Source organism: Equus caballus, chromosome 19 (assembly GCF_041296265.1).
Source record: "Equus caballus isolate H_3958 breed thoroughbred chromosome 19, TB-T2T, whole genome shotgun sequence".
NCBI classification, from domain to species: domain Eukaryota; kingdom Metazoa; phylum Chordata; class Mammalia; order Perissodactyla; family Equidae; genus Equus; species Equus caballus.
The window spans coordinates 1674632-1699125 of NC_091702.1; the positions used below are offsets into that span (position 1 = coordinate 1674632).

Sequence of the window (24494 nt, forward strand, 5' to 3'; positions counted from 1 at the left end):
AATACCAAACATCCCTCTCTCCTGCCTGAAGTGAGCAACTGTGGGTTCTTTATGAATTACGGCGTTTGTCTCACTCTAGTCACAACTCCTTCTAGAAAGGATTGATTGAGCTACACGATCACAGGATTGTCCCTGCCTCCTCTCAGCACCCAGTCCAGAGCAAATCCCTGCTTCCTTGAACCCTCCCCAAACTATCCAACCAAAGGCCAAATCCTGTAAGTTCTTTCTAACGCCCTCATCCTGATAGGCCCCAGAGTTCCCTATGATGTGAGGCCTCCCTCATTACAAAGAGCAATTAAACCCAACTGGTTTACCTACTGATGTGTTTCTGGTGGTCTTTGCTGGAGGACATTGCAGTAGGATAGGTTGGTTAAGTTTCTTGGAGGAAGTGAATGGAGTTCCAATCTGAAGGCTTCTATTTTCTATGTTAAGCATACTCAAAACATCACCCATATTATCTTGAGAATGAAGGGTTGGGGGGAGTAAATCAGAAGTTTGTGGAAAACGTCTGAATTATATATTCTGGAGCACGGGAGAGTGACTTGACAAGAGAATCCTACTAGAATGGTCAGGCTCTGTGAGGGCACAGGGGAGGTGGGGTGACATGAACTCAAAGTAGTACCCAGCTGCCCCGCTCTGAGTCCTATCTCCGGTACTCAAGACAAAAATGGGTAGTTTGGTTTTGGGTTTACTGGGACTAAAGGGCAAGGGAGAGGAAGGCATTGCCAAGAGAATTAATCATGGATGGACTATGAAGTCCAAGCTCAGCTGAGAGGTAACAGCATAGAGGAAGCATCTAAAGGATAGAGTACACCATGGAGGGCCTGAGGAAAAATATGCTGAGGGCCTAGCTGAATTAAGTGACCAAGCAAGCTGGAAAGAAGAGATCAGGGCTGGAGGGTGCTGCACTGCTCATTTGTCAGGTGGTGCAGCATCAGGATGCAAATCCAGGGTATTATGGTGGGAATGGGGACAGGTGGATGAGAAGAGGTCAGCAGTACAGATGAGGTATTGAAGAAAATGAGTACCCCGTGTGCAGGCTCAGTCCTCCGCATGCACACTGAAGTCAACTAGGATGACAGCAAGAATTGAGGCAGAGAGGAAAGCTGTGGGCCAGGCGATCAAGTCTTCAATGAAACAGGGGACTAATTAGGCAGAAAAGAGTAATGAGGAGGAGAGGGTGCTCCAGCTGGGGACTATAGATCTCAAAGAAATGGTGTGGGAGGACAAAGAGCAGAGAGGACATAAATCTCGTACCCCCTAATCCTGAGATCTGCAGGCACCACTTGACGGGGCTTCAAGAAAAGGATATTCCATAGGCAGGGCCAGGGCCAAGGCAAAGAGAGGGAGGGAAGGGCTAAGAAGAGGCTGAGGAAATAGAGGAGGCTGGCAATTATGGAGTGGTAATTTCAAGGACATTGTGAGGCTTTGGGGGGTCATTGTTAAAAAAATTAAAAGAGTGGAGAGCTGACTTAGGGTCGCAGCATGATGGGAAGATAAGGAGACGAGAGAATGGGGAGTGGGGAGAATTTAGCTATCATGGTAAGCACTCAACAGATATCTGCTGAAACAAGTGGAATTATTAGGCATAAATCTAGTGTATCCAATCTGAAGAGTCCTAACTATCAGACTGTAGGAGTGACAGCACGAGGTCATGATGACGGTGATGGTGATGGTGATGGTTTGAGGATGATGGGGTGGTGGTCATGACAATAACTACCAAACTTGAACACCTACTGTGTGCCAAGGACTGTTGGAAGCACTCCACATTTAATCCTCACAACCCCCATGAGACAGATGACCTCAACAGGGTCCCCAGATGGGCTCTGTACCAAAGGAGGGAGAAAATGAAAACAGAAGTAACAGAAGTGTAGAAGTGGCGGATCTTGTCAAGATGGCGGTGTAAGCAAACTCTGAACTCATCTCCTCCCATGAACGCAACCAGGTTACAATTATTTTTGGAAAAATTACCCTGTATAGAAAACTGAAAACTGGATAAAAAGAACCCCCACAACATGGGACAGTCCTGACAAAGGCAGAAGGGCCAGAAATTCCAGCTGGAGAGAAAAAAGTCACCTTTGGGAGCAGTGGAGTTTCTCAGCTGGCCAGGAGGGAGCCACCCTAGGGTATGCAGCCCTCCCTGGAGGGGTGAGGTCCAAAGCAGGGGCCAATACTACTAAAAGCATCCTTTAGACTCAGCACAACTGAGACGAGGGTCTTAGTATCTGGCTTCGCTGGCTATTAACTACAGCAGGGAATACCCCCAGAAAAGCTGTCAGATGAAAACTGAAAAGAGTCGGGTCTTAAAGGGCCCATGCACAAACTCACCTGTCTCAGCAAACTAAAATCACCAGAGAGAAGGCTGACAGTCCTTGGGTGAAAAGAGACTCACCTGGTGGGCTCTGGGGGCATCTCGGTGAAAGGAGAGACCTCTCCCGAGACTGAGACATTGGTGGGGGCTATTGTTCTGACATGGTCCAGGCGTGCTAACTCAGACCCCAGCAGACACCACTGAGGTTCTTCCCCTGGCCTGTTAGCCCAGGGGGCTGCCATACCCACTAGAGCACAGATCTAATCCAGTTCAGCCAGGGCAGGCAGGCGGCCCTAGGGACCTGCCCCACCCAACAGCAAGCCCTCAGGCTACTTGTCAGCCTGCATTGGCTGAGTGTCTTGATCCCCTACAGGCAAAAATCGGTTGTGTTTCTATACGCTAACACGAAGTAGCAGAAAGAGAAATTAAGAATACAATCCCATTTACAATTGCAACAAAAATAATAAAATACTTAGGAATAAACTTAACCAAAGAGGTGAAAGATCTGTACACCGAAAACTGTAAAACATTGTTGGAAGAAATCAAAGAAGACCCAAAGAAATGGAAAGATATTCTGTGCTCTTGGATTGGAAGAATTAACATAGTGAAAATGTCCATAGTTCCTAAAACAATCTACAGATTCAACGCAATCCCTATCAAAGTTCCAGCATTTTTTACAGAAATAGAACAAAGAATCCTAAAATTTATATGGAACAACAAAAGACCCTGAATAGCCAAAGGATTCCTGAGAAAGAAGAACAAAGCTGGAGGTATCACACTCCCTGATTTCAGCATATATTAAGAAGCTCTAGTAACCAAAACAGCATGGTACTGGCACAAAAACAGACACACAGATCAATGGAACGGAACTGAGAGCCCAGAAATAAACCCACACGTGTATGGACAGCTAATATTCGACAAAGGAGCCAAGAGCATACAATAGAGCAAGCAGAGTCTCTTCAATAACTGGTGTTGGGAAAACCAGAGAGCCACATGCAAAAGAATGAAAGCAGACCATTAACTTACACCATGCAGAAAAATCAACTCAAAATGAATTAAACAGGATCCTTGGCCATGGCGCGAAGGACAGAGAATGCAGCCTGGGGAACCAAGCGTCGCTGTTAACAGTCAGTCCGGGCTCAGTTCCATTCAACAAATGTTGACTGAGCGCTGACTCACGGCGGGAACTGTGCTGTGGGCTTTGCACACCTGCTCGCCTTTGTTGTGAAGCAGGAAATGTGCGGAAAACTAGGGAGCGGTGAAAATGGACTAGAGCTACCGGTTACAAGCATCAGCAGCTGAATTTCAGGAACAGCATATTCGGTGAAAGAAAGAAATAGACATTCGGGTAAAGTTCAAACCAAGCAACAATATTATCGCTTAGAGAAACATAAATCCACGGAGGAAAAATACTACACAGAAAAGGAAAGGAATGAGGGAGAAAAAACAGCAATCAGGATCTGCCACCTTGAGGAAGTGGGGCGGGTAGGACACTGGCTGACCGAAGAACGGGAATGGGGAAGGAGTACAGAGACACCCCAGTGATTTCTCCAGTTGGGATCTGCTCACTTGTGTTTGTTTCACAATTGTGCATACTGAAGATGTTCACAACGCATTTTCTACTGGACTTACGGTAAAATATTTTCTAAACAAATAAAAGAAGTATGGTTGTGTATTTCATTTCCCATCGGGTAGAAGGGAACGCACAGACGTAGACTTGAAGAACCTTAGATCACACGCACACGCAAGCAAAACCACCAACCAAACAACCAACCAACCAACCGCAACAACTTGAACGTCGGACCCGAAACCATGAAACTTCGAGAAGAAAACATAGGCAGTATGCCCTTTGACATCAGTCTTAGCAGCCTATGTTAAAGTACCACGTCTGACTGGGCAATGGAAACAAAATATAAAATGAACAGATGGGACTACATCAAAGTAAAAAAATCTTCTGCATGGCAAAGGAAATCATCCACAAAACCAAAACGCAACCTGACAACTGGGAGAAGATCCTTGCAAACCGTATATCGGATAAGGGGTTAAAACCCAAAATACAGAAAGAACTCATGCACCTCAACAACAAAACAAATCAACAACCCAATTAAAAAAACGGGCAAAAGATCTGAGCAGTGACTTCTCCAAAGAAGATATCCGGATGGCCAAGAGGCATATGGAGAGGTGCTCAACATCATTAGCTATCAGAGAAATGCAAATCAAAACTACAATGAGATGTCACCTTACTCTGGTCAGAATGTCTCTAATTAACAACACAGGAGACAAGTGTCAGAGAGGATGTGGAGAGAAGGGAACTCTCCTGCACTGCTGGTGGGAGTGCAGACTGGTGGAGCCACTATGGAAAGCAGTAGGGAGTATCCTCAGAAAACTAAGATTAGATCTACCGTGTGATCCAGCTATCCCACTGCTGGCTATTCATCCAAAGAACTTGAAAACACAAATGCAGAAAGACACGTGCACCCCTAGGTTCACTGCAGCATTATTCACAGCAGCCAAAACTTGGAAGCAACCTAGGTGCCCATCAACGGACGAATGGATAAAGAAGATGTGGTCTATATATACAATAGAATACTACTTGGCCATAAGAAATGATGAGATCCGGCCATTTGTGACAATCTGGATGGACCCTGAGGGTATTATGTGAAGTGAAACAAATCAGAGGGAGAAAAGTCAAACACCATGTGATCTCACTCATGAGCAGAAGATAAAAACAATGACAAACACACACAGAGCAACAGAGATTGGATTGGTGGTTACCATAGGGGGAGGGGGGAGGGGAGAGAGCAAAAGGGGTGATGAGGCTCACATGCGAGGTGACGGACGATAATTAGTTTTTGGGTGGTGAACACGATGTAATCTACACAGAATTCGAAATATATTACAACGTACATCTGAAAGCTATATAATGTTAGAATCCACTGTTACTGCAATAAAATAAAATAAAATAAAATAAAATAAAGAAGTGTAGGAGCCTCAAGAGGCTGACAGGCTTTTGGAACGTTATTCTAGGGGTTTTTATGGCTTAGCTCAGGGCGGCAGACGCCAGCCTGAGACACAGCCATGACACAGTCACTAACTTCAACTAAATTATATTCCAACCGGAGGAAAATCAAAACTACTATAATAAGAATAATTTATTGAAGGCCTCACTCTGTGCCAGATCCTGTGCTCACTGCTTTGCACCAACTGTCTCATTTAATCCTCACATCCAAAAGCTAGGTTACCACTAATCTCCCCATTTTAAAGGTGAGGAGGCGGAAGCAGAAAGATGGCAATCTGCCTGGAATTCCCATAAGGATTCTCTATTTAACGACGTGACTTTTTGACAAGATTTAAAGGTTTAACACATTACAGTGAAGATGCAGATCCCAGTATCACAGAAAGTGGAAAACACTGAGTCCTGCCAAATGTATTAAAACGCTAATTATGGATCCTCACAGTCTCTTTGCGTGTTTCTTCAGATGAGGGAAAACCCAGTGTGAAAAACCGCTGATGAGATGTCTCCAGATGAGGAATATGTCTGGTCTTTAAAGCCGGGAACTATCCCAGTAGATTCTAAGTCAGTGGGTCCAGAGCAGGCCTTGAGCGTCTCCGTTCTTTTCAAAAGCCCCACAGGCTACACTTCCGTGCCCTGGGAGTTGGGAAGTACAGCCATGCCCTACACCGGGACGTTTCAGTCCACAACGGGGGTCCCATAAGATTAGTCCCGTAGAGCCTAAGTGTGTAGGAGGCTCTGCCATCTAGCTTTAGGAACTCCGTGGTGTTTGCACGATCACGAGATTGCCTGACCATGACACACTCCTCAGAACTGATGCCCACTGTTAAGCAAAGCGTGACTGTACTGCCTTAGATTCTCCACGGTTCCAGACCCTGCACTGTTTGGATGACTGCACACGCAGAGGGCACCGTGTATGAGGCAGAGAGCAGCTTCAATCACACAAGCTCTCGACAGAGAGTCAAGGAAAGGCGTGCTCTGCTTACACGACTCTCTACTTTTCTCTGCGTCTCAACTATTTTACAGCTAATCTACTTTTTTTAACCGAGCAGCTTTGCCAAAAACATGTTACCAACAAATACTAAACAAACCAATATAAACAAGACATATTAAATAAGCCTAACCCTAAAATGCTACTGAAAAGGCTTTTATTTCCCTGGGACAATTTTGACAGCATTAGATTCTTTTACAAAGAGCAGCCAAGTCGAGGGAGATTATTTCTAATTCCACAGTGCTACAGATGCGCTCAGTAGCAACTGCAAGCTGGAAAGGAAACAAAGTTGGGTGTCATCCATTCAAGTTCACACACTTCACCAGGGACAGCCTCCAAGCCTTTAATACTTACGCATGCATTTATCCATTTATTTCATCAACCACTACTAACGCCTACCAAAGGCCAGACAGTGCTCTAAGTACTTTGCGGATAGGAAATATCCTTTCACCTTTACACTAACCTATGGAGTGTGTATGATAATCATCCCCGTTTTACAGATCAGGAAACTGACACACAGAATGGTACAGTAACTTGCCCAAGTTCACAAAGCCCGTAGGTGGCATGGCTAGGACCCATTTGACATGAGTCTGGCTCCAGAGTCCACGTTCCGAATCACGACACTTAGTCTCCAAAAACCTATAGAAAGCGTCAGCCTTAATCGAAAAGTTTTGTTTTCCCCAGCCTACAGTCCCTACGCGGCCCCAGTCTCCAGGGCATTCTTTCAGCTCCTCTGACAGGCCATACTCCTCCCTTGCCCTGTCCCAACACTCTCCCGCACAAGTCCTCCTTTTCTTGTAGGCATCTGCTCTCAGCTTAAACATCACTGCCTAAGTCACAAAGTCTATCAGTAAATGCCGTATTTCTCAGCACTCAACACAAAATTGCTTTCACATATCTCCTAGGTAATTAGTTGCTGCCTATCTGTCCTTTCCAACTAGGCCGTGAGGCCCAGTACGTCAAACACCCTGTCAGTCTTTCTCCTCAAGTGTCCAGACCACTGAACACGCACCGACCAGAGGAAAGGAAGGACTTGTCCCAAAGTCACTTCTCCAGACTATGTGGAAGGAGGGAACGGACGCAGCACCCTCGAGCCTCACGCTTTCTTTGCCATACTTTCAAGTGTGGGACACATACCTGTGCTCACAACGCTCCCCGGACAGCCCCCACTGCAGCCCTAACAGGTGGACTTCCGCACAGTCAAGGGCTTTGGAAAGCACTGGCTCTGCACACAAATATCACGTGGCCCTCGACAGGCCACTTCCCCTGAACCGGCCTGAGCTTCGGGGGCACAACAGGCTTCAGGAAAACCCCAACGGAACGTAGCCTCTAAAACAGGGAGACCTGCACGCCTCAGAACGCATGGAGACCAGTGTCGTTATCGACTTCGCGTCTGTCCTTCCAAGGAGCCAAGACCACGGGGGCCGCTTCAGCGCCCGACTCCCGGGCACCGCATCCCCAGGGTGGCCCCTGGGCAGGTGCCTGGCACACACCGCCCGTTCCACGAACGCGTGAAGTGCACGAAGAGACCCCCCTCGCTCCACGCGCCGCACAGTTGTCCCGCGACCTGACGGGCACCTCTCGGCGCACAAGCCTATTCCTCAGGGACAGACTCGCCTCCCACCAGCCCCCAGGCCCACGCCCCCAGGTACCTCTCCCAGATGGCATCATCTTCACAGGCGCCCTGGTCGTCCGTGTCCGGCGAGCAGGAAGAGCGGGAGCTGAAGGAGGGCCACCTCAGGCCAGCGGCCATGGCTGTGGAGGGCCCGGGCTGCTGTGCCCAGCGGGGACACGGAGCGGCGTCCACGGACGCCGGCGGAACGGACGAGCCCATCCCGGGAGAGAGCAGCAGAGCGTGGCCGGACTCCGCCGGGCTCGGCTCTGGGCAGGCAGGCGCGGCTCGCCGACGCCTCCCACGCCTCCCACGAGGGTGGCCCAGCAGCCGCCCAGACGCTCCCCCCCCCCCCGCTGCCCCGCCCACTCCAGCGGTGGACTGCGGACAGGGACAGGGACACCCTCCTGGGAGAACTCCTCGGGCCCCGCCCACACGCTTTGGACCTTTGTGGAGCGGGAAGGTGCGCTGACAGGGACGCGGGGTCCCTGCCAAGCTCGCTCTCGGGGAACTGCAGCCTCCTCCCTCGGGTTTTACTTGAAAGTCAGACTCGAAACCATGCAACGTCTACAAGAAAACATAGGCAGTCAGCCCTCTGACATCAGTCTTAGCAGCCTATGTTCAAGTACCACGTCTGACTGGGCAGTGGAAGCAAAATACAAAATGAACAAATGGGACTACATCAAAGTCAAAAAATCTTCTGCACGGCAAAGGAAACCATCCACAAAACCAAAACGCAACCTGACACCTGGGAGAAGATCCTTGCAAACCGTATATCGGATAAGGGGTTAATACCCAAAATACAGAAAGAACTCATACACCTCAACAACAATAAAAATCAACAACCCAATTAAAAAAACGGGCAAAAGATCTGAGCAGTGACTTCTCCAAAGAAGATATCCGGATGGCCAACAGGCATATGGAGAGGTGCTCAACATCACTAGCTATCAGAGAAATGCAAAGAAAAACTACAATGAGATGTCACCTTACTCTGGGCAGAACGGCTCTAAGTAACAAGACAAGAGACAAGTGTCGGAGAGAGGATGTGGAGAGATGGGAACTCTCCTCCACTGCTGGTGGGAGCGCAGACTGGTGCAGCCACTATGGAAAGCAGTAGGGAGTATCCTCAGAAAACTAAGAATAGATCTACCGTTATGATCCCGCTATCCCACTGCTGGCTATTCATCCAAAGAAGTCCAAGACACAAATGCAGAAAGACACGTGCACCCCTAGGTTCACTGCAGCATTATTCACAACAGCCAAAACTTGGAAGCAACCTAGGTGCCCGTCAAGGGAGGAATGGATAAAGAAGATGTGGTATGTATACACAATGGAATACTACTCGGCCATAAGAAATGATGAGACCCGGCCATTTGTGACAACCTGGATGGCCCCTGAGGGTATCATGTGAAGTGAAATAAATCAGAGGGAGAAAGTCAAACACCGTGTGATCTCACTCATGAGCAGACGATAAAAACAATCACAAACACACACAGAGCCACGGAGATTGGATTGGTGGTTACCATAGGGGGAGGGGGGAGGGGAGAGAGCAAAAGGGGTGATGAGGATCACATGCGAGGTGACGGACTATAATTAGTTTTTGGGTGGTGAACACGATGTAATCTACACAGAATTCGAAATATATTACAACGTACATCTGAAAGCTATATGACGTTAGAATCCACTGTTACTACAATAAAATAAAATAAAATAAAATAAAATAAAATAAAATAAAATAAAATAAAATAAAATAAAATAAAGAAGTGTAGGAGCCTCAAGAGGTTGACAGGCTTTTGAAAAGGTATTCTAGGGGTTTTTACGGCTTAGCTCAGGGCGGCAGACACCAGCCTGAGACACAGCCGAGACACAGTCACTAACTTCAACTAAATTCTATTCCGACTAGAGGAAAATCAAAACTACTATAATAAGAATAATTTATTGAAGGCCTCCCTTTGTGCCAGATCCTGTGCTCACTGCTTTGCACCAACTATCTCATTTAATCCTCACATCCAAAAGCTGGGTTACCGCTACTCTCCCCATTTTAAAGGTGAGGAGACAGAAGCAGAATGATGGCAATCTGCCTGTAATTCCCATAAGGATTCTCTATTCACACTGGTTTCACTCCCAGGAGAATCTCTGAGAAGAGACTGAGATTCTGTTGGTCAGAGGCGGGGTCCAGAAGGATGTGGGTGCAGAGCCTGGCCTGCCACCTCTCGGTTCCTCGAACAAGGTATTCACCAGGGCTGCCGATATTACCCCAACTCCATCTCCTTCCCTCCTTGTCCCTCTGTCCCTTTGGCCACTGCTATGGACTGAATAATCCTTGCGTCCTCCCCAGATTCATATAGTGAAGTTAACCCTCAATGTGATGGTATTTGGAGGTGGGGGGGGCCTCTCGTTGGTGATGAGGTCCTGAGGGTAGGGCCCTCATGAATGGGATTAGTGCCCTTACAAGGGACACGAGAGAGATGATCTCTCTCTCTCTGCCATGTGCAGACACAGCAAGAAAGAGCCATCTGCAAACCAGGCAGAGAGTTCTCACCAGACAACAAATTCGCTGGGACGTGGATCTTGGACTTCTCAGCCTCCAGAACGACGAGAAATAAATTTCTATTGTTTAAGCCCCCAGTCTATGGCATTCTGTCATAGCAGCCTGAACTGACTAAGACAGCCGCTATCTCTGCTCTGGTTTTCATGCTGCCCTGGTCTACTGCCCACTCATCAAGCTCCTGTCATCACCTCTGACCACCTCGGTCTCTGTCCACCCCCTACAAATTTATCAAAGTGACCTTTGTAAAACACAACTCTGATCTTGTCACTGCCCATGACTGACACTCTCAATCACTCCCAACGCCCCCATATGCCATGCCCAGACATACCTTGTCTAGTGATCAAGCTTAATATCCGGCTGTATCCCATTTATCCTCCCCCCCCACCACATCTTTTTTTTTAACTCACATCACCCTATTCTCTGAAGCCCTGGTGCCCTTCTTTGTATACTGTTCCCACTGCCCAGAACACACACACACACCCCGCCTCACCCATCCATCCTCCACCCTCAGCCCCAGTGTCAGGCACTTCCTAGAAGGATCCTCACTAGCATATATTCTTGATATAGCCCTGATCCCACTTCATTACCATTAGTGATTTTCTGATCTGTCCACACAACAGACTGAGTCCAGAAGATTTGTTTGCTCCTCTCTACATCCCTATTGCCCAGTACCTGGTATGCAGTAGGTGCTCAATATATGCTTGCTGAATAAATGCATGACTATAAAACATGATGAATTCCATACTGAAGGTAAATACGGATGGTATGGGAGGAATACTCCTACCAACTTTCCTCCTGTAAATAAAAAGGAGGGCTACAAACTACAGAAAACCCAAAGGTCCCCAGGAACATCCCCCCTCCTGGTAAGTTCCCATTCTGCTTTCCAAGCTGCTTTTTGCTCCCCTTATCTGCCCCCAACATCAATGATCGATGGACTATTGACTTCTTTGTCTAAGCTGGGAACAACTTCATTTGCACACCATACTTTTTTAGTTCAGCCTAGGTTAGGCCTAAAATAAGAAATTGCTCCTGTTAAACCAGGAGTCACTCCTCCCCGCCCCATTAACAGAATAGAGCATTTGAAAATCTGATGAAGTCCTAAGGACTCTAAGGAAAGCAACTAGAATGACAAAGGGGCTGTGACCTGGGGAGAGAAAGGAATCCACCGAGGTTATTCAGGGTAGACAAATAAATACTTGAGGGAGATGTTGCTACTCTCTTCCAAAGGGCTGTATGGAACAGTATTTAGGCTCACCTGACAGGCTTCAGAAAGTAGAAGAAGGACCACATAGTGGAAATGGCCCTAGTTTAAAACCAGGAAGAAATGCCTTTCCATTCTAGCCATTCTCTAGTGGCTGCTCTGGAGAGTGACGGAGAGGAGAGGCAAGGAGGAAGGAAGCCCCTGGATATCACTGAATGTGCTCAAGCAGAGATGGATGTCCTCACTTTGGGAATGTCACTGAGGAGCACAGAGGACTTCTATCCCTTTTGCCTGTCCAACATCCATCACCTCATTTGTTAAGTGTACCCACAGTTCTCAATTAAGGAATCACTCTTTCCTTCTCAGTGGATGGGGTGGGGCTAGCCCCATTCCGACATCTAGAAGTGGATATGGGACCTCAACTGGGCCATTCAAAATATCCCATCACTATGGCCACAGTGGCTGGTCCATGAATTTGCATGTGACTCAAGGCTGACCAATGAGATCTCTCCCTGGGACTTTGTCTGGAGGGGTTGTTAATCCGGAAGGATGTCAGCCTTGAACCAAGAATTGATTCCTCCTTTGCCAACACATTCCCCACAAAACTGAAAGAGTGATCTTTTAAATAGGCAAATGAGATCATATTGATCCCTCACTTAAAAGTCACCCATGGCTTCTCATTACACTTAAAATAAGATCTAAACTCCTTACCATGGCCAGAATCCCTGTACCATCTGCCTCTCCCACTTGTTCTCACATGACTTTCCTCTTTGGTCCCTAAGGCCCAGCCATATTGTTCTCCTTCTAGTTATTCAAAGACAGCAAGACGATCTTTGCCTCAAAGTCTTTGCAGGGCTGTTCCCTCTGCTGGAATACTCTTCCCTCCACAGCAGGCTCCCTTTCACTACAGGCGTCCCTTTTCCCACGTCACCAGCTCAGAGAGATTTGCTGTGACTATTCCCTCTACTGTCACTCTGTATTCCCGTACCCAGTTTTATTGTCTCCATTACACTAGTAGCTGTATGTATGTAAATGTATCATATGATACATACATTTTCATCTGTCTGCTTGTTTATTCTATCTTCCTCCTCGGGAAATAATTTCCAGGAGATCAAGGACTTGCTGTCTTATTCACTAAAACATGCCTAGTGCATAATAAACCCATAATAGCTATTTGATGAATGAATTAATGAATGAATGGATTTATCCTGAGAATAGGGCCAAAAATTTAAAAGTAAATAAGAAAGGAAAGTGGTTTTGAAAGACAGGATTCCTGACAACATCATTGGAGCATATAGACCCAAGTGAGACTGTCTCCTCCCGGACTTTTCGGTTAAGCAGCAAATAAATTCCCTTTTTAGCTTAAGCTGGTTGGAACTGGGTTTCTGTCATCTGCCACGAAAAAACTCTGACTTATACCAAGGGGCTTCATAAAGCCTGTGGTGGAGCCCACCCATGTGATTGCTCTCCTCCTCTGTTTCAACTGGAATATTCCCCAAACAGATCTGGACAATCCTTTGTCATGATGGCTTAGGCCTCCTTCCTCTGTCACTCACTGATGATGTAACACGGCTTAGTTCCAGGCCTGTCACTCAGCAAGTAAGATGAGGCACGATGAGACATGGAGGGGCTTATGTGGAGAAAGGTGAAAGGAAGTGTGGTGGGGTCAGACGGTTAATAGATGTGACAGAATCAGGCCTGGTGTTTTTCCTGTGCCTGGAGCCCACCTCGCCCCTGCAGGGGCCACTGGCCCCCAGCTCCTGTCTGCCTTTAAAACAGAGGCCCCACCTCTGGGATCAGTTCGGATCCAAAAGAGAAGCAATTAATCAGTTCTTGTCTCACATTCTACATCAGCATCAGTCCTTGTTTTCTAATAGGCTGACCTATATCTTGCTCCTTCGTTTGGGCCTCTGAATTGTTCCTGGCTAGTTCCCGAAGCCTGAGTCTCTGCCTCAGAAACCTTCTTAGTGATGATAATGATAGGAAACACCTGCCTTTAGTTTATCATGTGCCAGGCTCTGTTCTGAGTACTTTCCATGTTCTTAGTTCATTTAATCTTTACAACGATCCAAAAAGATAGGTCCTGTTAGTAGTCCCATTTCATAGATGAGGAAGCTGAGGCACGAAGGGTTTAAACGACCTGCCCAACATCACACGGCTAGTAAGTGGTGGAGTCAGGACATGAGGCCAGGCAGTCTGGCTCCAGTCTGTGCTATTAACATTCACACAATAACAACTTAGACTATAAACACCTGTGGTAGATTCGATTTCGCAAAGATGGATGCAGCAAAATCTCCATCCCACAGGCTTTTCTTACAATGTCACTCCGCCCTCCCTCTCACTGAGGAGCGAAGTATGTGTTCCCTCCTCTTGAACCTAGAGTATGTGACACTATGTGACTTTGAGGCTTAATAGTAAAAATGCTATGTACCTCTGCCTTGCTCTGATGGGACACTCAGTCTCAAGACCTAGTGCCATGCTAGTTTGGAAGCCCAAACTAGCCCAGATGGAGAGATCACATATAGGAAGTGTTCTGCCTGACACCCCAGCCGAGGTCCCAGCTGTAACCAGCATCACCACTAGCTAAGTGAGTGCAGATGCCTCCAGATGTTTCCTGCTTCAAGTCACTGAGTCACTCCCAGGCTTTACGTCTTTCCAAACAAGGCCCCAGACATCAGGGAGTAGAGACAAGCCCTCCCAAATTCCTTACCCAGAGAATGCATGAGCCTAATAAAATGGTCAGTTGATGCCACTAGGTTAGGCAGTGGTTTGTTACACAGAAATAGTAACTGGAACATCATCCCCTGTCTACAACCTTGTCTATATCCAGTCTATAGAGCTCTGTCTCTGAATGGTATCTGGTTCAGTCCCTAACACCCAGTGACAGGTTCATCATATTCTGCTAGCCTGATATGTCGCCCGTCATCCCTTGTTGGACGTGCTGAACGCCAACAGCCACCTTCAATTACCACTTCTTGTCTGTAGCCAGATCCTCGTGACACCAAGTGTCACCAGCTAGACCGAACTTGCTCTCGCTTCTGAAGCTGTTTCTGACCCCTCAAGTTTGTCCACAGATCTCAGTTTCCTGCCTCATTCTGCCCTAGCCAGCCCCATCCGTTTTCAGGTGACAGTCATGGTTCAGAAATGGAGCTGATCCAGCTTCTTCATTGGAGAGATGTAAAAATTGAAGCCCAGCAACATAAAACAAAATAGTAGCAACTGACATCTCTTGAAGCCCTAATGTATAATACTGAATTCAACCCTCACAAGTTATCCTGTGTAATTAATAACATCATCGATTCCATTATACAGATGGAAAACCTGAGGCTCAGAGACAGTAAGTCATTTTTGGTCATGCAGTTGTGTTAAGCTGCCTCGGTGTCCCCTGAGAGGTCAGATCTCGGAAGGTTGAAGACAAGATACATGATGGATTCCAAGACGCAAAAACCATTGGGTTTTTCTCCTGCAGAAAATCTACCTGATATCTTAACAGGATAACAGCCTCTACCTTGAAAATACACCTTCTATGATCAACACAACTAGGAAGTAAAGATGGTCCTTCCTCATGAGTTGGTATCGTGGGTGTGGCTAAGAAGATCTGTATTGGCCACATCCCTCCAGTTTTTATTTCTCTTTGTGTCACACTCCAGAATGTGATGCTCTAAATTTGGGTCCTTATCCTAGGAGATGGCACCAAATCCGTCTTTGATGAGTGTACAATGCCTTCTCATGGATGGAAATATACAGGGGTGGCTAAAAGAACAATCTTTGGAGTTCAAACAAAGGTATAAATACAGGCCCTGAGAATTCCTAATTACATGAGTTGTACGACCTGGGGCAAGCTGTGTAACTTTGTTGCCTCCAGGCTCTCATCAGCATAGCAGGCAGAACAGGACCCACTTCATGGAACTGTTGTGAAGACTGAGTGAGACAATGGAGAGAGCCCAGCACAGAACAAGGGTATGCCCCCAATCACCATTATTATTGTTATTATACACAGAAATGGAACGAATCCTTACCGAACAGAAGTAAGCAAGAGCTCACTATATTCTAGAAAAATCACCAAATTATCTCAAACTACAGTATAAACAGTCCATAAAATCCCACAAACAGGCAGGAAGGCCAACTCCCAGATTCCCAAGTAAGTGTTCATTCACACGATTCCAGCCCCTTATTGCGCTCAAGTTGCTAAGAAACACCTTGACACTAATCATTCTTGGCAATCTCAAGATACTAACTCCTACAGTTAAATCTTCCCTAGAAAGACTCAGCTTCTGACCTAGAGGCGGGAGGTGGGAGCCCTGACCTTCTTAGTCTCCAGTTAAAAGAAAAAACAGGCAAATGATGATATCACAGTCCTATACTCCTGGCAAAGAGGAGAGTCCATAAAAGCCAGCGAGAAAAGATTCCATTGTAACTTGACTAATGCATCTCCAGAAGGGTTGCTATCAGCTGCAAAGCACTCCCCATTAAAGAAATCAATTTAGCGTTTGACTTCTCCTCCTGTGGCGCATACTGAAGCGGGATCTGACAAGGATGGAAAACAGATTTGTGTTAAATACTGCCAATAAAGTCTGTAGCTCAAGGTTACAGCAGTCAATGGAAATCCAGTGCCTTGGAAACCCTGGGACCCTCATCCGTCAGCTGGAGTCAGCAGCTTTGAAAGGAAGCTGTAGGTCTGGCTCAGGAAGGGGGCTGGTTATCAAGATTGGGTATTTGGGGTCATGGTAACCTCAGATGCTGGTTTCGTACTAGGTCCTTAAAATAGGCCTGAGCTCCCAGGTCTGTGAGCATCTTGTTGGTTTTTCTTGGTTGTAGTGGATATCTCTTGCTCTTGCTTGCCTAGCATCCACGCACTCTTCATTTTCTATCAATGGTACTCATGTTATCCCAGGAAACAGCTCCTTTTCTACTTCTCAGTCTGTGAGATTTGGGTTGAATTAAGCACCCCTCTGGCTCTAAGGGTAGGTAGGTATGTGAACTCACCCTGCCCAATCAGTGCTGGGCAGCCACTCTAGCCCCAGCAAGAGTTTCAGGGGTGTCTACGTGACCCAAGGAAGGCCAATCATAGCCAACGAGACTCAGTCTTGAAATTCATTGTAATTGTTTGTTAAAAGAAGTCATCTTTCTAGGGGCCAGCCTGGTGGCGTAGTGGTTAAGTTTGCATGCTCTGTTTTGGTGGCCTGGGGTTCAAAGTTTCAGATCCCAGGCTTGGACCTATACATCACTCATCAAGCCATGTTGTGGAGGCGTCCCACATACAAAATGGAGGAAGATTCACAGAGATGTTAGCACAGGGTGAATCCTCCTCACCAAAAAAAAAAAAAAAAAAGAGAAGAAGAAGTCATCTTTCTACTAGGGTGGATGGAAAAACAGGACACAAGCCTAAAGCTCCTGAAAACCATCTTATCATAATAAGGAGAAAATGGAATCGGTCCAGAGAAAGATAGACATAAGAGATGGAAAGAGAGAGAATCCAAAGTCTGATTAGATCATTTGAGCTCTTAGAATCAAGCTGTACCTGAAGACCATCCCCTGGACTTTTCAGTTCTAAGATCCAATAAGTTTCATTTTACTTGGTTTTTAAGTCAGAGTTGCATTCTTATCACTGCAACTAAGAAGGATCTGATGACTCCAACGTAGCTGTATCAGCAGATGAGGCCGGCCTGCTTGGAAAGTGCCAGGTCTCTGTGGAGCCTCACTTAAGGCAACACTCAGCAATGAGTCACATCTTCCCATCAGATTCATCTTTCCAATGCATGAACAACATATGGGCAGATTATGGGAGATTTCACGTGAGTCCTGGGAAAGCAGGTACAACACGCCAAACCAGACAAGCAGGTGCCGGTGACTCTCCACATAGCCGCTCCGACCGCTTCCACGTGCTGTTCTGACTTCAACACTCAGAGCCTCGTCTTCCTGGAAACGCTGCCCCCATTTCAGAATCCGACTCTGCCTGTACCCAGGACACGTCAGCAGCACCTGGGAATTAACATCTCCCTGGGGACGGCCTCTCACCACTGACCTGCCCTTTGGCACGATGATTCTGAGGCAGTTTTTTACCCCATTTCCCAGAGTTTCAGTTTACCCCACGGGATTAAGTTTGAGGCAGCCACTGTGATAGCCGGCTTACTACTGGCCCACTAATCAGCTGCCTTCCTTCCCTGTATGGCCCCCTCACTCCCTGGTGTGTCCCTGTACCTCCTAAATAAACTACATATGCTCAATCAGTGTCTCCGTGTCTGCTTCTGCCTTGAGAGCAGAAATTTCTTCAAGTTTCCCATCAGACACTCCGTTATTCCCCTAATGGAAATTCCTCCCCTAACAGCCTTTATCTCTTAGGCTGCCCAGCCTTTTACAAATCCCCTTTCATGATCCTTAGAAATACATCTCTGCCCTCAGCCTGCATATCCCAGAAAGGTAAACAAAATCCTAGAAGCCCTCACATCCCTCCCACCCACCCCCAAATCTTATCAATATATTCATGCAGCAAAAATAGATTTCTTCCAGAAGGGAATGCTGTTGCCACCCAAATACAATTTACCTATAAATACCAGTGCAAAGGACGGCAGCAAGTACCTGGCTGGCGTCAAAACTGCAGTCCACAGTCAGGAGCATGGCCTGCTGGCTCCCCAGGGTCTGCACCCGCACCCCGCCTCCCTCTTTCCCACCTCTTCTTTCACCCCTCTCTGCCTTCCCTTTGGCATTTTATGTGGATCCAGCCACACTGAATTAACTGCTTGCAGTTCCCCTAAAATAGGCCGTGCTGTCTCCTTCTGCCTTTTTAAATGCTGTTCCATATGCCTGAAATATCTTGTCTTCTCACAGGCTGCGAAGGACTCGCTTCCTTCTCACCCCACTCAAACTCCTGGTTCCAGGACTTTCTCACTCGAAAGAGAGAGAACTTGGCGTGGATTGTGTCAGAAGACTGAGCTTCCTTCAGAGCAAATGATGGAGACAGGCCTGGTGATCACTTGGCCAGAAATTACAGACGGGATTCCAGATTTGGAGAGTGAAGTGGTTCTTGAAGCTGCCGACAAAACACGGCCACCGTTTTAGGCGTTCTGCCAGATGTCTTCAGGTAAACAGCAGTGATGAGATCAACAGACACAGGAGGAAAGATACTCTTTTCAACTTTCCTTCATTCTTTCTGATAAAAAAGAGAAAGTCTAATTTTGGTTATTCAGATGTCTCTAACACCTAACATTTGCTAATCTCTCATTTTTAAAAGGCAGAGAATTAATAATATTGTCTTCTTCTCATTGCGTTATGTTTCTAATTCCCTTCCACCTAAGGTCACTGATACTTCTCCTTCTTTTCCATTTATATTAATGATGTAAAGTTTTCATTTAAATGCAGAGTCAAAATAAACAAAGGACAGTAAGTATAGTAACATACACACATCCCTGTGTGACAGGTGTGATACGTGTATATACATTATAATATTATATATATAATTACATATATTAACCACAGGTGGTCCTTGGATATGACAAAATTTTGTAACAGTGATACTCAAATGAGTCAAGTTCAGGGGAAAAAGCTAGAAGGGGCTGCAGTGGCTACCTTTCAGATGCCTTCTTTCCTGGTACCCATGACATCTTTGGTGGGCACAGCCCAAAAGCTGGTGAACCCCTAAATTCTCTGAAGAAGCAGAACTTCAGAAACTCACTCCAGCTGGTCTTCCCATCTGCATAAAGGGCTTTAGAAGCGGGTTATAATCTGAACTTTCCCTGCTCTCCTCCTCTTAGGGTGTCTAAGCTGAACTTGCACATTCCCGGATTATTTCGGAGTTGAAAAACCACCGTTGTAGTTACATTTGGCTCCTCTGAAGTACAAGGCAGAGGATGCTCCCATCTTGCTGCATACCAGCTGCGACGGAGGACAAAGGCTCCTCTGTCTTTGATAAACAAATGAAGCTCAACATTAAAGGTGCTTTCTGATCCTCGCTTAAAGAGGCAGCCCCAAAGCAAACCAGCCAGACCTTCCTAAGCAGCCTTTGATGTCAAGGTTGAAAAGCAATGAGCGGTTAAGCTTGTCATTTTTATTCTGAAATGTGGCTTAGAGATATGCAAGATGGGGCTTTTCTCTTTCTAACCTTTCTGAGTGCTCCTTCTCACTCAATCAAACTCACTCAAATAGATTTACGGAGCAAGCTTGTAGAAGCCAGGCACTGTGCTAAACACTGAGGATAAACAAGAGGCGGAAACCACCAAGTGCCTCACCTCAAAGCTTATGCTCCAGAGATTCTAGAAAGGGAAGACAGATAGTAAATACAGAGGAACATCAATAAATGACAAGACCATTCCAGAGGAAGCGATGCTATTTAAAAAAATAAAACAGGATTCATCAAAATGTGGCTGAGGTCCTGGGTGTGCACGCGGTGGGTGGTTGGCTGGGGTGGTCGATGATGATGTCTATAATATTGTGATCCGAAACTTGAATAACGAAAGTATTCAACCTCACAGGATCTGAGGGAAGGGTGTTCCTGGTAAAGGAAGATGAATGTACAATAGGCCAGTGATGAGACTCCTTCGATTTATCTCTTCTTCATTTACCCTCTTCATACTGACCCTTCTTACATTCCCTCCGATGTGGATCAAGGCTGCCCCAGGGAGAGAAGCCCAAGGCATCCTGCCCTACATACTGATCTATATCATCCTCCGGGAAGCATAGGACGTCCTGACTTAATCCAATCTGATTCTTACCCAAAGTTATAGGACCACCCAATAACCAGACCCCACCTACACTGACATCATTTTAACAACGTTTTTCATGATCTTTCCTTTGTCTTGTAAAGAAATAACTCAAATACCTATGCCTTATAAATTTAGCTCTAACCCTCAACACGTTGCAGCTCTTTACTGCCCATGGGTCCTGTCCCCACGCCTGCAGCTCTTCGCTGCCCACGGGTCCCGTCCCCATGCCAGCAGCTCCTCACTGCCCACGGGTCCCGTCCCCCACTACTCCATGCTATTCTGTGAATAAAAGAGCACTACTGCTAGCTCTTGAGAGTCCAATAAATCTTTCTTTTGACTCCTTGACTCACCAAGCTCGCATCACCTCCACCTCTTTTCACACAGCTTAGAGATGTGGCTCTGGATTGGGTTTCTCTTCTAATTCCATCACTAATTAACCATGTCCCTAATCCCTAGGAGTCTCAGTTTTCCCATCTGGAAAATGGTAACAAGAACAATAACACCTATTTCACAGGATTGCTGTGAAAATACGATGTTCCATCTAAAACGCTCAGCTTACTTCTTGGGGTAAATAATCAACAATGGTTACTCATCACTCTAATTTTACTGCTCTCCTTGGACAAACTCCAGAAGACACTTAGGTTCATATAGGCTGAAGGAGGACTGACCTGAATTTGAATTCTGAGTCTCTTCTTGTGTGAAGAAACTTGGGATGGGTTATTGTGAAAGAGAAGCTGACGTAATTTCTTTTTCTTGTTCCAGGTATTTCCTCCTACCCCTTCAATAGCTAGAGCATTCTACACCCACTGACTCCGGTGTAGCGTTTTTTCTAGCAGGTATCCAAAGAGAGAGAGAGTCAGTGCTTGGTCTTTGAGGTTCAAAACAGGCCTTTGAAACTCAAGGCAAGGACTACAGTCTTGAGCAAAAAAGGTTTTTGAGTTTCAAGAGCCCGTATCCTTTGAGTTTCAAAAGACCAAAATCCTGCACTGAACAATAGGCATAGAAGAATACGCTCATTGATCTGTGAGCATGAGGTTTTCTCCCGCCACAAAAAAATCTCACAGGCTCAGGAAAAGCAGCAAAAGAGAAACATGAGGGTTAGACTCCTGTCAGGGCACCCAGTGAGACCAGGTCCCATGGAATACAAGAGTTAAGGATAAAATTACAGACAGGAGGGTATACAGGAGCCTCTTCTCACTTCCCAAGGGAGGACCAGGAAAGTGAACAGGATTCGAGAGGTCTCCAGCACCCTGCCGAGGGTCACCCCAGTAGAGTGGGAATGACAGCCTGGCGTTGCCGATGAAGGAAAGAGGCTGGGGTCCCTGGACCTGGAGGAGCTTTGTGGATGGAGGCTGAAGCTGATGCCTGCTTTCCACCATTCAGGTGAGCACTGTGCACCATCACGTTAATTGCTCTTCTCCTGGGCATCTGGGAAGGACAGCAGCCAGCATCCTTGACAAAGAGAAACCTGTCTGTGCCCTAAGACTTTGCTTAGCACCATCTGAATTACCCCACGTAGACACATCCCCTTTATGATGGCTCAGAGTAGTCATAAGCCCTCAAGATGGAATGATGGCTCTAAAAATCTAGATGAATCAGCCTTGGCATTGACACTTCAGTGGGAATGAGAGGAACCAGCTTGAGTTCTCCCTAGAGCTAGAAGGACACTAAAATACGCCTTCATTACACTTGCAATCAAAAGAGATTTGCTGGAAAGACAACCTACCATCAATAAACTAATGGTCTAGAGAAAAGGCAGCTGAAAACTGCCTGACATGAAGCTGGCATAGCCCTCTGCTTTCCCCTCTCCATTCACCTTCTCACCTAGAACTGAAATGACATTTCAGGAACATAAACTTCTGCGACATAGAGTTAGACAGGGGCACTACGTGCCAGTGTTGCCCAGGCTCATTCCTTTCACTTTCCAAACTCCACATCCAGAAATCTTTCACAGGTGTTCCAACAGCTTACTTGACAAAGGAAGGATGGAGGATACTTCTCAAGGTGTATTCATTTCAGGAACTGTGCATTAGTCCTGGGCTGCCCTCTGAACTCTGTGGCAAATGGAACACAAGCTAATGGTCACTAGCTTCACTGAGTATATGATGACTCTGCTTACATTTAGATCAACGAGAGACAGGGATGGAAGGTAACTGCCTCAGTTTCCTCAAGGGAGCTCAGTCTTTGCGATTCTGAAAGCAAAACCATCTGAAGATACCAAAGCAAAATGTTAGGCAAAGCAAAAGGCTACCTGGCTGACTCCGCTCAGAAGGAAGAACTTTCTATCAAGACTGCCCCTACAAAGAGCTGTGAGAGCCCACCCTATGAATCTGAAGGCTTTCTAAAATTTTTGACAAAGTCAAGTGCATAGTCGATGTGACTTGTACTTGATATGAACAAGTCCTGTGGGTCACTGAGTTTGCTCAGGTCTGAGTTCTGTTTGCCCTCCAAGGTTCTACTGTTCCAGGGAGTGTGTGCTGCTCCAGTCTGGATGTAGACACCAAAGTCCCACCCCCTGGGCCAGCCCCACCTTCTAGGAGAGTTTGGCAGAATATAGGAAGCTCAATGATTGCATTTTTAGGAATGTATCCTAAAGAAATAATCATGCACATATGTGGAGGTTTAACTCAAGGATGTTCATCCAAGAATTAACTATAATAATGAAAACTGTAAATAACTTAAAAACACAACAACTGGGTAATGATTAAATTACAGGAGATCCATGGGATATTACGTTGTCCTTAAATGTTCTGTTTTGAGGAATATTTAATAACGTGGGAAAATGCTTAGGGTATACACATTTTTAAATTATGTTACACGTCGGTACGTACAAGATTTGCAAATATTCACATGTATAAAGAGGTTCACCAAAATAAAACTGTGATTCTCTTTGAACGGTGTGATTACGGATGAATTTAAATGTTCTTTATACCTTCTGTGAGCTTCCTATCTGTGACGGTTTAGGACAACTTGAAGTTAGAGGGCACAGTCCCCAAGACTGCCTCACTTCTGACACCAACCGCAAGTTTGATGGGTTCCCAAAAATACCCTAAAGTTTGATAATTCACTAAAAACACCTCACAAAACTCACTGAAAATTGTTATGCTCATAATTATAGCTTACACAGAGAAAGGATACAGAAAAGATGAGCCAAAGGAAGAGATGTATGGAGTAGAGTCCAGGAAAAGTGCTAAAAGGGGAGGTCCCGTTGTCTTCTCCCCATGGAGTTAAGGACACGTTACCTTCCTGGCATCCATGTGTGACAATATGCACAGAACAGTGCCACCCAAGGATGCTCCTTGAGCCTCCATGATCAGAGTTCTCAGGGGACTTCACTATGTCAACATGAGGGATTGCCCTTGTGGCTGATCTCAGTCTCAGTCTCCACCCTTCCACCCGTGTCCCAAAGCCCCCACCCCAAATCACATTGTTGGCCTTTCTGGCATGGCTCACCCTTACCCCAACGTGTGGCCATCCCCCACCCTAAATCGTATTGTTTCACCACCCAGTGTGACCCCAGGTCCCAAGCAAAACAAAAACCATGTCCTATCAAGCAGAACACTGGATCACCTCCCAGTAAGCCAAAGACAAAGACCAGATGTCTTGGGCAGGATTGACTTCTTTACTACAAACTACGATAAACAATAAAAGTTACCGTGAACAATAATATTAAGAAGTATTCCTGCATTAGATAACTGGTGTCTTTGAAATCTGATCCTGGACACCCAGGGAAGCCAAAGGGCTGCTTTTGCCCCATCCTTACCACCTGGCCACCATCTAAATGGGCTTCTGCCTTTTCTTGGGTTATACCCTAAGTCCTCAATGGGGATCTGATCTTGTTAGCATTTTGTTATTGTAATTTCTATTCTTATTATATTGCTGTTTTTATAATTCCAATTGTAATGATTGCAATCATTGCTATCATGTATTGATTACTGACCGTGTTCCAGGTATTGACTTAAATTTTTAACATGTACAATCAAGTATAATTTTCACTTAAAATGAATTTTTCAGTATGTGCTATTTTAGCCCCATTTTGAAGATGAGAAAACTGGGGAACTAGGAGGTAAAATTTTTTATCCCAAATCTCCCTATTTAGCAGAGACAGAGCTTAGA

General features: G+C 46.1%; 1 long non-coding RNA gene and 1 pseudogene across 2 annotated transcripts; one reads left to right on the forward strand and one right to left on the reverse strand.

Moving 5' to 3' along the window:
* Nucleotides 1–24494, reverse strand: part of LOC138919018 (heparan sulfate glucosamine 3-O-sulfotransferase 4-like) — a 145573-nt pseudogene that overhangs the window by 27061 nt on the left and 94018 nt on the right.
* LOC138919047 (uncharacterized) lies at nt 10010–23273 on the forward strand. Of its 2 annotated transcripts, XR_011428936.1 has the most exons (4): nt 10010–10157; nt 18508–18760; nt 21141–21761; nt 22504–23273. It is a non-coding gene; the product is annotated as an uncharacterized lncRNA (long non-coding RNA). The 2 variants fall into 2 exon arrangements; XR_011428935.1 differs by lacking the exon at nt 10010–10157 and having other exon boundaries at nt 18216–18760.